The sequence below is a fragment of the Cyanistes caeruleus genome, chromosome 2 (assembly GCF_971803275.1).
Source record: "Cyanistes caeruleus chromosome 2, bCyaCae1.hap1.1, whole genome shotgun sequence".
Lineage (NCBI taxonomy): Eukaryota > Metazoa > Chordata > Aves > Passeriformes > Paridae > Cyanistes > Cyanistes caeruleus.
The window spans coordinates 70,625,468-70,637,756 of NC_141702.1; the positions used below are offsets into that span (position 1 = coordinate 70,625,468).

Here is a 12,289-nt window from a genome sequence, read left to right on the forward strand (position 1 = left end):
ACTGTCAGTAAGTATCAGCACTGAGCACACAGCGTGAATGAACTTTTCAGTATAGTGGACAAAAGTATAACAAGATACATTAACTGAAAGGTAGACAGTTCAAGCTAGGAATAAGGCACACATTTTTAACAGTGAAAGTAATTGAAACAATGTACCAAGGACTTCAGTGAATTTTCCTTTAGTGAGAATATGTATAGAACGACTGGAAATTTTTCTAGAAGACACATAATTGAAACAAGAATTAATTCATAGAAGTTCAATGACATGTCATACACAGGAGGTCAGAGTAGATTATCAAAAATGGGCCTTTGGAGCTTTAAAGTCTAGGACTTTTTGGAACATGGAAGAAGTATTAACTAATTTTCTTCCAGTAGAATGTCCTTAACAAAGATCAATTTCTCCATCTATCAATGGATTTTCCATACTTCTCTGCACTGTCTTAAGTCTTTCCCAAATAAATTAGTTTGGTGTAGTGAGATCAATAGTGATTTCATAGTGCCTTCTCTTCTTCACCCTACCTCAGTTATTATTTAGTCTATAATAAATACAATATATACAATCTTTATGTATAATATATACAGTCTTTTATTCCATTTGAGAAACAACCCACCCAATTATATCTCATTATAGGATCATAAAATAAAAATTTAAGAAACTAAAACTGCCAACTAAGAAATACCAAAACCTTCAAACCTCTTAAAAAATTAGCTCTGAACGTTTTTCTATTAAGAGCTAAGTGGTTTTTTTTTAAAAAAATAATTTTGTTTAGTTTCTAATTTCAGATTTTTTTGAGTTACGTCAAGTGCAAAAGTTTTTGTCAGGCCATGTGGAAAATAATCTTTACATGCTTTAATTGCTCTGCTGATTTTCTTTCATCTTTCAAAACTTGTCATGTGCTAATACCAAGTCTGGAAAATGTCAGTTCCAGAAGACATGCTTGTCAAATTAATAGCAAAGAAAAAAAAAAACCAAACAAAAAAAGAAGAGGAGTGGTCATGTTAAGAACTAAACTCAGTGATAATTATAATGGAATTTCAGTGCATATTATCAGTTTGCCTGACCTAAGATGCAGACATTAAGAGAGTTGCCAGCAGAAGTTGCCCTGGAGATGTGCTGAAGCAGCCTGTCTTTTGATGCCTAGACTGTCTTTTCTCCCTGGCTGACTTCATTCACATGCCTTGTCATGCCAATTTACTCATCCTCTCCCTTCCCTCCTCAGCAGTTGGATGTTGCAACCTATTTACAGTGCGGAGATTCCCTTACTGGGTGAACTTTCTGTTACCTGGCAGGAGAAATTCCTTGGGAATTAATGCAGTCTCAGTATCTGTGAAACAGCTAAGGGATTAGAGATGTCTTTTCAAGACACTGAAGGTTTCTGATAAAGACCACAGCAGCATTCTGCCAGAACTGCAGAGCAGTACTTTGCAAGTAGAATCTGACCATCCATGCAAGCTAGTATTAGTTATTATTAGTTATTATTAGTTATATTATTAGTTAGTTATCATATTAATATTGCTTCAGTCTCAGTGGAAAGTGATGTACACAGTGGCTGCAAATTCCACAGGCTTTATGCAACTCTACTCATGCTACTGCATGGAGTTTATGCATCACCCACCATGACAAGGCATAAAGACTTTGGACTGGGAATATCCAAAGTACAGTGAGATCAGCATGGTGAAATAAAAAAAAAATAATCTTTTTTTCCACTTCTGTCTGCCTCTTTTTTCTCATCTGTACTCTTGAGTTTGTGTGTCCATTAAAAGATCCTGAGGGGAAAGCTGAGGTAACAATATAAGGAGACAGGCACACTCCTGTCCCACTGCCACTAGAAAGAAGCCACTTGGTGACTTTCCAAAGCTCCTCAGCAGAGCTGTTGCCCACACCTGTCTTGTTCTAAAACAGTCTTACCCTTGGAGATACATCCACTACACCCTGTTCCGCTTCCTATTGCATTCAACTTGTGTGAACCTGGATTACTGTGTGAAGTGCATTCCAGTTAAAAAAAAAAAAATAAATAAAATGGCCTGTCACAAGTGAAATAGTTCAGGAGTTAGTGAAGTCTTGTGGACTTAAAAGAATGGTTTCTTTCCACAGTGAATGGAAGCCAGAATGGCTGTGAATCTCATCTCAGCATCTAGCAAAAAAAAAAAAAAAGCTGTCAGCCTGATTATAGTAAAGATGATAATATTATGTTGTTTAATCTTATCTGGATATGTCCCCTCCAGTGGTTTCCTGCTGGTAAACCACAGAGAGGAGAGGCGGTAGTAAGTAAACTAGAGGAAGTGAAATGAAATATAGTACGCTCTTTTGGTTAATAGGGGATTTATGTGAAGGATATTGCTAATTAAAACCAATGGTATTTTCTGCCATCTGGGCTTTCAAAATGAGTTTTGGAGAACACAGAGGATGTTTTGTTTCACTGAATTGCTTGTATCTTAGGGAAGCCACTGGGATGAAATATTAGTATTGTGGTAAACTCTGCTTTCACTTTAACAGCAACATATAAAATAAGCACTTTACAGAGCGTGAGTACATGGTTTCACCCGCATAATGTCCAAATGAAAGGGCAGCTTGGGGTTAGAAGAACAAAATCCACTCAGTCTACTCTGAGGTACAAGAAACTGCCAAATCGTAGTGGTTACTGGAATAGGAGCTCTTGTGTTCACCAGGCTACGTAAGTGTGGCTCCAGGGCTGCTGGATCTATGGAAACGTGGAGTCTGGGGATTTGCCTCCAGTGCTGACCTTCGGACCAGCCCACGGGTGGCATGGTGATTCTCTGGGAGCATGTGAAGCCAGGGGCTGCCCTGCTGCTACCTCTCACAGCTTCCCTCTGCTTGACCAGAGGGAGTTGAAGTTGCTCCAAAGGCTTAGCCAGAATTCCCAAATAAAGCACCTCACCTCATTAACTGCACCAGGAAATACTGAGCAACCTCAGCAAAAAGATTTGTGAGTGAGATGACATCTTTACGCCTCGGTGAAATCTTGTGCTCAGCACGCGCTTACTTCATCTGGATTCTAGGCTCATGCCCAAGGCTGAGGAAACAAACCTAAACTTTCTTCAGCTTGCCTGTTCCTGAGTGCCTTGTGTCAGCAAAATGAGCCTTGTCATGTGGCTACCGGATGTCTTTTCCACCTCCCACACCACTTCCAAGGATCCCAGCCGGACCCACTTCCCTAAGAATGAACAAAAAATCCACTTTTGTTGTTAGAGTCGTCCTTATATCACTGGAAACAAACAGTTAGTAGGCGATGTTGGAACAATTCCTTGTGTGTTAACAGTGTGTGAAGATTAGCTTCACATGTGGCTGAGCTGTGGACTTTGAAGTTAAATATGAACAGGAGAAGTGAAGAAAAGGTACTGCAGGAAAAAGTTGGCACCCATCTTAAAAATCATCAACCTGTAGCCTGTGGGATGTCTCCTGTCTGACTTCTGCTTGCATGTTATTTGTGTAGCTGAGTTGTTGTAATACCTTCTGGGCCCATATTGTCAAAGGCTGAACTGTCCTGCTATGATTTATCCCAAATTTGTGGCAAGTGAGTGTCCTTCACTAGGCAATTCAAATAAATGCATGCATCCTGCAAGAATTAGAACCTGAATGGAAAGTCAGTGTCCTCTTTTTTCCCACCCATTTCAATTGTGTGTTTATCAGTTTTCAGTTTGGGCAAGAGATCCCTCTTGCCTCATTTGTTCTTGTGCTCTTGAGGGCTTGAACATTCCTTTATTTTTGCAAGAAGCTTCTGTTTACCTATTTTCACCTGTGTTCTGGTTTCTGGCCCTTGCTCTTCTCTTGTTGACTCTCTGAGGGTACACAGATGGTAGCCTGGAAGGCAAAAGGAATGATACTGGAGGAGTGAGAGAGTGAGAAGGAAAAGGAGTAAGAGAAAGAAAAAAAAGTGGTGTTTTTATAAAATAAAAAATAAAAAAAGGCAAGCAAAGCAGTGATCACAGCAAGATTCCAGACTGTCCTAACAGCAAAACCCTAATATGTATCAGTGTGCTGGATCTTGTCAAGATACAGGTAATGATTATTTTCGGGAATGCAACCTAAACACCATTTAGTGTGTTGGCTGTAAATGTTTAGACCTGTTAAGTAAGTCAGTTATCACAGCTCCATCACAAAGTACATTCTGTCAGCTGAGAAATACTTTCTTTTTTTTTTTTTAATTCTCAGCCATTACCACAGTTTGCTCTTTAATGGTGGATGTCAGCCTCAGAGGCATCACACAGCACACACCTAAGCATTTCTCACATCCAGATTAAGCCCCTTTAGACAGGAGAGTATGCAGAGGGGTGAATGCACCCTATGTACAGGAAGGAGTCAATCTCACCCCTGCATTCAGTAGGGACTGAGTATCATTTTTTTAGAGGATAAGGAAATACCATGACTTACAGATAAGATGTCAGGGGTTTTTTTTAAGCAGTGTTCTTTAGGATAGTAGGTGAAACACCGAAATATTCTTGGAGGAAGCTGATTTGCATCCAAAGTGTTTAATAAAACGAGACTTTAAAAGAAAGCAGAGTAAGTACATGAAAATATTGTTCTTAGCATACAAAACATTGCAGCTATTAGTACAGCGCGCTACCGCCTTCCTAAGTTTGCACATGAAATGTAGCCAAGCTTATAAAAGAACCATTTAGCTGCACTGAGGGTGCAGGCGGGGGAAAATCAGCCGCAGCCGAGGTGGATCAGGGACTACACGGGCGAGTCCAGCAAAGCGGAGCGAGAGCGCGGCCCCGGGGCGGCTGCCAGGGGACACCTGGCGGCGGCGGCGCTCCCGGAGCCTGGCACCGGGGATGGATGGATGGATGGATGGATGGATGGATGGATGGATGGATGGATGGATGGATGGATGGATGGGGAGCGAGCCGCTGCCCGTCCAGCTTCCCTCCGTGCTCTGCCCGTCCAGCTTCCCCTCCGCGCAAGAGATGCGGCGTGCGAGAGGAATGACAGCAAGGAGAGAAAATTCAGCAGTCGCTGCAGAGTCTGTCCTCGGAGAGAGAGGAACTCCTCGGAACAAGCAGACAGAGCCCTCTAGCACTGAGGGCTTGGTCAGCACGGAGATCAGAGAAAAGCGCTGCCTGCCATACTCTGCACATTCACACCTCTCCCGATTCCCTTTGTTCCCAATTATATTTTCTGTCGTTTTGTCATTTCATTACGTTTTAAAGGAATGAACCTTCTAGGAAGGACACTGCCTGTAACAGGACAAAGTGAAAAACACACCGTTCCTTTCACTCGTGGTACATTTTTCTGAGGCTGTTTGTTAGGACAATAATAATATCATTTCTGTGGTCATGTCAGTACAGAGACAGTCTGCTGCTTAACTGGACTAGTGATTTTGGGTAGAAATTATAACATTCTGAAATAACATTTTTAACCAAAACAATAACACTCAAGCAGGCATCCAGACCCTGACTAATGCTTGCCAGTGCTTTTAATCTTGACACCTTGAAGTTTGTTATAATAAGCCTGCATGAACCTATGCTTGGATTTATGATTGTAGACCGTATTTCTTGCTGTAAAATGGGCATTAAAGGAACAGTTAAATGCAATTACCCAAAATCTGGCCTTTGGATTTTCAGCATACATGTGGTAGTTCTGTTCCACTTCTGCTCTGTTTCCAGAAAAGGGTAGTCAATGAGAAGTTTAATAGGCAGTGAAATACTTGTAAATGTCAACATTCAGCCTGCTTGCCAGAGCTGAGTGAACTGGTACAACCAGAAAGTTACTTACCCGTGAGAGGTGGGTATGGGCGGAGGGGAAAGAAAACAAGAGAGGACTGGAAAAGCATAAAAGAATCCTGGATTGTTTCTGTAGGGTTCTGTAGGAGTAGACTTTATTCCAATCGTACTGCAGACCTCATCATTTGGGGGAGCAGATGGGAGCAGCCACATCAATCCTGATAACATCTTCTATTTTGCAACCTCTATGTAGAAATGGGTCCTGTGAATACAGATACGGTTCTTTGCAGAACTAGCCTGCAGAGTAGAAATAGGGAAATTCAAATTCTGAAAACAGCTTTCGGTTTGCTTACCAGAACGTGTGGGGGAGGTGGAGGAAATGTGGATACCTAGCCATGGCTTATTTGGCAGGCAAACGAACCTGTTCAGGGCTGCAGAAGACAGGGAAAGCTCCATGCTCCTGACCTATGTGAAACTTAAGTGCGGTACACAGGAGACAGAGCACACAGGGCAATTCCGAGAACTCCACTGCCATGTGCTTCTTCTCTGTAGGTATATTCTCCCCGGTTTCAAGATGCGGGTAAGAGCACGCACTGAAGGGGTGCGCACACAGCATCAGGCAGTGCAGAGCCTCCGGAATGACACAGAGTCCCAGTCACCCCGCTGCTCGCCACTCCGGGAGCTCCCGCAGGAAGGAGCCGGGGGTCTCAGGAGCCCGAGGGCGGCAGAGGGGCAAGGGCAGGGGCTGAGAGCGGCCGGGCCGGGCGGCGTTGTCCAGGGTCTTGAAAGCGGAGTGCGGGGCAAGGGCAGGGGCAGAGGGGCGGGGGCCGCGCTCGGCTGGGCACGGCAGCAGCTGGGGGTCCCGGGCCAGCTGAGGGGTCGGCGCTCCCCGCCTCGCTGCCCTTCCCGGTGCCTCCCATGCTCTGCCTCGCAGCGTCCCTCACCCCACCTGTTGCTCGCTTCCGATCCCGAGCTGGCCGCCTGTCCCGGGGCGCCCCGGGGATCTCCTCCCGCGCCCCCGCCGCGGCGGGCGAGAGGCGAGAGGCGGCGGGGGAGGCGGTGTCAGGCCGCGGGGTTTGGGACGGGCGGCAGCGCCGGTGGCCAATGCGGGCCCGGCGGTCCCCCGGGGCCGCGCCGGCGGGGCCGCTGGAGGCGGGGCGGCGGGCGGGGCGGGCCGGCGGGCGTGCGGGCACGGCGAGCGCGGCTGCGAGTGTGGCTGCTGCCCCCGCCCTCCCGCCGCCGCCCCGCCCTCCCGTCCGGCGGCGGAGCCGCACTCCAGACCCAGCGCCGGGCGGAGCGCGGGGGAGCGCAAGGAAGGGGTGGCGGGGGAGCGAGAGGAGGAGCAGCGGCGCTCACGGCACCCCGCAGCACCCCGCAGCACCCCGCAGCACCCCGCAGCACCCCAGCGGACGGCCCCGGTTCCGTGCAGGGCTCCGGTGTCCCGCGGGAGGGGAGCGGAGCGGAGCCCGTGTGCGCGGGGGGGCATGGGGGTCCCGCGGCCGGAGCAGCCGGAGCGCGGGCAGCAGCGGCGGCCGCGGCTGCAGCAGGTAAGGAGCGGCCACCGCGTCCGTGTGCCTTCCCTCCCGGGAAGGGCTCGGGAGCGCTTCAGGGAAGGGGGTGCTGTGAGGGCAGACCCGTCTCTTCTTCCCTCAGGTGCCTTTGGGAGGGAGGCTCGGCTTCTCCGGGCTCCGCGGGAGGACGGAGGGCCGGGGCGGGCGGGGAGCCGCGGGCCCCCCTTCCCCGGCGGCACCCCGTCCTCGGCCCGGCCGCCGCCACCCCGCCCCGGCGCGGCGGGCACCGTGTGGCGGCCGGGGCCACCGGCTCCCGCAGGTCGCCTTCACAAACAGCGATGCGATCCGGCCCGCGGGGAGCGGCGGCGGGGGCGGCGGGGGTGTCGGCCGGGTCGCCGCTCACCTGCGGGGCGGCTCTGCCGCCGGCTGCGGCAGCCCGAGCGCCCCGCTCCCCTCTCCGAGTGTCGCTCCAACAATAATGGCAATTGCGGAGTAAGTTTGCCCGGATCGGACATCTCTGGGGAGAGGCGCTGCTCAGAGCGGGGCCGGTGCAGCGGGGACCGCCGGGCGCTTGGGGTGGCAGCGGGGAAAGCTCTTCAGCCCGTGCAGTTTCCGAAATGATTTAAATCGCCTTTTTTTATGGATCCTGGATACGAGGCGCGGGCTGCATCCTTTTGCACTCTTTGTTATCTTGTTATACCCGGGGGTGTTCGGGGGTCTCCAAACCTGGCGTTGGATTCGGTAAATAGCAGCCAGCTCGGCTCGAGTTTGCCTCAGATTTTGTGCCGGTGGCTTCGCAGCCCTTCTGTGCTGGGCGGCCGCGCTCGGCTGCGCCGTGAGAGCCCCTGCGAAGGGGGAAGTAGCGTTCCGCAGCCTTGACAAAGGCAACTCCGGAGCTGGCAAATTTCAGATATGGCTGTTAAGGTTCACGAAGTAGGTCAGTAAACTACTTTCGTACTTGGTGCTGCGTTATTTTAATACATCGGTAGCTTGAATGCTTGCTTTCAGCCTGGTTTTTTTAGAGGAAACGAGTTATATTTTAAATTTTTTTTTATGATGCAAAAGAAATGCAAAGTTAAAGGGAATTGCACATGTAAAATTTCCCGAGCTCTTTTGTGCGCAGTTTTCACTTCTGAAAGTTAACACTAGATGGCTTTCTTATATCAGCTATCCTGCAGGGAAGGAAAGCATGTAATCTGTCTCTGCAGCCTGCTATTTCTGTGTTTGTCTATTTTTTTTTCCCCTTCACGTGAATAGTAAACTAACTTCTGGTCAGTTGTGCACCGATTAGACGAGAGCAGATTCGAAGCTTGCTTACTAAGCTGTCATAATTCGTTGTTTTGATTAGCTCATGTTGCTGCTTTAGACTTTATTTTACATGTGTGTTACTAATACCTAAAGAAAGTTTCTTTAGTTGGAAGGTAACGCTGCATAATATTTATGTTGCTATACAGGAAGGCAGCTGGAAAACGCAGGATGTTTGTAAATGGGGAAAAGCAAATAATTCAGTCTCAGTTGTTACTTAGTTTGATGGACCTTAAAAGGGACCACAGTGTATTAATGTTGTCTGTTCAGCTATTTTTTCCCCAGATTCTGTACCTAGCTACCTTAGACTGAAACGTTTTGGAGCTGGATTCAGAAACATAATGCTTCACAGCCTGCTGGATATAGAAATGCCTAGGCTTGAAGCCTTTTTACTCTGTTTCTTGTGTTTTTACAAAACTGTGCCTTTTGTCAGTGGGAATGTCTTATTTGCCCTCCATTCACTTCTTTGGTGGTAGCTCTGAAATACTTCAGTTTTCAAATTTGATCTTTGAAATATCTTTTATTATTAATGGAACATGTTTAAATCATCAAGAGCTCTAATGCATTATAGATATTTAAACATCACTTAGGGTCCACAGCAGCTGATTTCTAATTTATGTACCATTCATATAAAGCTAGATTTAGAGAGGTCTCTGAATGTATTGTCTTGGTTTTGCATGCCCAGTGGGTTACCTTAGCAGGTCATACAGCACTCAGATGAAACAAGAAGGAATGCTTGTAAGGATGCCAGACTGTTTCACCAATCCTATTGGATCAATTAAAGATCATTTCATTCATATCTGCCAAGGCTATAATGTGAAGCTTAGAACCTCAATTGAAGCAAAACCTCAATTCTTTGTAGCTGGTATTTGCTTACTGTGCATATCAGAGTATTTTTAAAGGTTTATATTTCATTTTCTTGAAAGAAAGATAGTATCATCTTTTTGTATGACATGCCATTACTCAAGTGCATTGTGAAATACTCTTGCACATGAAGAGAGTCAAATGAGTAACTAAGCCGAGCAGTGGTCAAACAGGCAAAACCATACCTTTTTTTTTTTTTTTTTTTTTTTTTTTCTTCTTTTGACTTTTATGACTGAACTGAGGCAGTTCATTTTTCCACTTCCAGTTTCATACTGAACATGGGCAACATTACACTTAATGTCTTTATCTGCAGATCACCTGTTCAAACTGCAAGAGAGAGGAAGTATTTAAGTATTTTCTTCTTGCCTTGGCTGGAGTTAGGATTATATTTAGATGGTTGGATGTTAAAATATTTTCAGTAGGTTCCTGCCTTTTACTGCTGAGAGATCTAGTTTGGTAATACAGAAGGAGAAATGCTATGCTATTATGATAATACAAGTTACAGATTGTGGAAGGAGGGTGGGGCACTGGGTTATCTAGTTTCTCACGTTAGTCATCCAAGATTACCAACAGTAGCTGTTTTGACAGCTTGAAATGAAATCAGGGTTTGACAAATGCTCTTTTCTCTTTCTATGCAATTTTTACTTTGCAGTTTAAAATGCTTTGCAATTTTAAGATGTTTGGGTAAGCTGGGTTGTGGATCAGTGAAGTGGAGGTGGCTGTTTATTTTCTATATGTTGCAATTCTGTTCTCAGAGAACATTTTTTTTGTATTAGGTAACAATTTATATCTGGTTCTTTAAAATGTTACCTTTTTCAAAGTCAAGACCAACTTCAGTTTATCTCTTTATTTTCAGCACAATTTTGATCCTTTTATAAATCTGGATGGGTCATGAAGTCAAGGGTCGGGATGCCCCTGATAGCCTTTTTCAGCCCTGGTTTTTCTACCTGAATTTTGAGAGAAGAGTGTGAGGACTGTCTACCAAATCAAATAATCTAATAAGAAGAATTTATGAGGGAATTTGTATTTGGTAGATTGGAAAGTATGTTTCACAGTTGTTTGTTTGCTTGTTTGTTAAACACTAGTTGTTTACATAAATTGCATTAAGAATAACATTAATTGCTGATGACATTCAGTGCTGATGTCATATGGCTGGTTAGATTCTTAAGAATTGTCAGGATTTCACATGAATAGCTGTCTCTTTTTTTAGTTTGTTGTGAAAGAGCAAACTTAATATTAAACATCTGATTTATCCTGACAGAAGTAAATGAGAGAGAACCTGCCTTCCTTTGTAGTAAAGCACTGAACCTGGATTTAAAGCCACTTTGAGGCATAATTGAATGAGCAGAAGATTGAAAAGGATTATTATAATTGGTGATACTCTTTTAGTTTTTTAGTTAGACAGGACAGCAGTAGGCAGAAATGTCATTGTGATTACTTTGCACCATAGTTCTTACTAGGAGATATGTAGGCTCTTGTTTGGATCACAAAACTGTAATTACATCAGCAGTTTGCTACTCAAGATTTCTAAGTGGATACTTCTGGTTTTCTGGAATTTCTTAAATAATGAGCAGTGCATACATAATTAAAGGTTTTGTTTAAAAAAAGTCTAGAATCCTTATGGAGATAATGTTCTGAACGTGTAGTAAATGTAAGCAGCTGCTGTCCTGTCTTTTTGGACATGCAAGCAAACAGCTTTATTGGATTCAATGCTTGTAAGACTTTTTAAGAATAGTAGATGTTTGAAATGAAATAGGCATTTATTTTAGTGCTGTTAACCGGGGATTCTGTATTTTTTTGGAAAAAGACCTGTAGCTATTTTTTATTTTTTTTTTAAAAGCTGTGATATGTCATGTAGAAAGATACCGTAGCTATTTTTCGAAAGTGAAGGAATCTAGGAGGCAAGAGGAGAAGTAGTAAATTGGCTTGTAGTAGCTGGGAGGCTGGAAGGTGGCGGTAGCTGAAGTTGTCTGGCTGCCCCTCCCCCTCAGCAGTTTAAATAAAATTCTGAGCACAGGACTTGGAGTTTTGCCATTGACTTTGAATCTTTTCTTATATAATGTCTTTATTTTTTGTTCCGGATCCTGTGAAGTTGCATACCCAGCTCTGCAGATATTTGTGTAATGCTTCTGTGTTGTTTGCTGTTTCTTCTTTCCTCCCACTCTCCCTTGGCTGCCTGAATTCTCACTGGCATAGTGGCTGTGGGTTGTGATAATGCCTGCCTGCATTTATGTGTGTCATGTGTCCTCTAACATAAATCCCATCACATCATTTTCATAAAACTTACACCTGAAAAGTCATGCTGTGAAATACCTATGCTCCAAAGACTAACCAAAAGATTAAAGATCCAAACATCTCATAAAACTCATCAATTTGCCCTTCCATTTCCCTTTAGGGTCACCAGCTTTTTTTTTAAACCTGATACAAACTGTGATGAAATGATAGAACCGTTTTACAAATTACAGGAACAACAAATTACAATACTTAAAATGTTTTTTATTAGGAAAGGTATCCTGAGAACATCAGACATTCTGTGGCAGGTTAATTTAAATGCAATAAAATGTGTTTTAATACCTTTATAATTTTTTTCTAGTGGTTTGGCATTTTTTTTGTTTTATTTTGAGTTGCCTTTGTTTTTTTTAACACTTGTTTGTTGCATATATATGAGATGGAAAGGAGCTTCTGGGCCACCCTATATTTCATTTGGGATTTTCACTGTCACTTCAGTCAAATCTGATAAATTGTGAAGGGATGTGACAATGAAATGGGAATTAAGGTGAGTAAGGACACAGTGGAACATTCTAAAGTATGTGTTATAAGTGCACATAGCATTATAATATTTTTGCTAGTTTTTTTTCCTCTTTAATGTGGGGTAGTAGAAAGAAGTACTGATATTACATAGTTATTTGCAAATTGCATAGTTAG

The 12,289-nt window shown here is 44.4% G+C and overlaps 1 protein-coding gene and 1 long non-coding RNA gene across 9 annotated transcripts in view; one reads left to right on the forward strand and one right to left on the reverse strand.

The window, feature by feature from the left end:
- Positions 1 to 548: 548 nt before the first annotated feature.
- Positions 549 to 6,723, reverse strand: LOC111926877 (uncharacterized). Of its 2 annotated transcripts, none has more exons than XR_015283376.1 (4): positions 6,634 to 6,723; positions 5,737 to 5,981; positions 5,560 to 5,617; positions 549 to 3,822 (listed from the first exon to the last, which is right to left on the reverse strand). It is a non-coding gene; the product is annotated as an uncharacterized LOC111926877 (long non-coding RNA). The 2 variants fall into 2 exon arrangements; XR_015283375.1 differs by having other exon boundaries at positions 5,737 to 5,946; positions 6,038 to 6,696.
- Positions 6,724 to 6,984: 261 nt separating this feature from the next.
- SIPA1L2 (signal induced proliferation associated 1 like 2) overlaps positions 6,985 to 12,289 on the forward strand; it is a 127,370-nt gene continuing 122,065 nt past the window's right edge. For all 7 annotated transcript variants that reach the window (XM_086877804.1, XM_086877805.1, XM_086877808.1 and 4 more), the window contains exon 1: positions 6,985 to 7,231. The gene's annotated coding sequence lies outside the window, so the exon portion shown is untranslated. The remainder of the gene's footprint in view (positions 7,232 to 12,289) is intronic.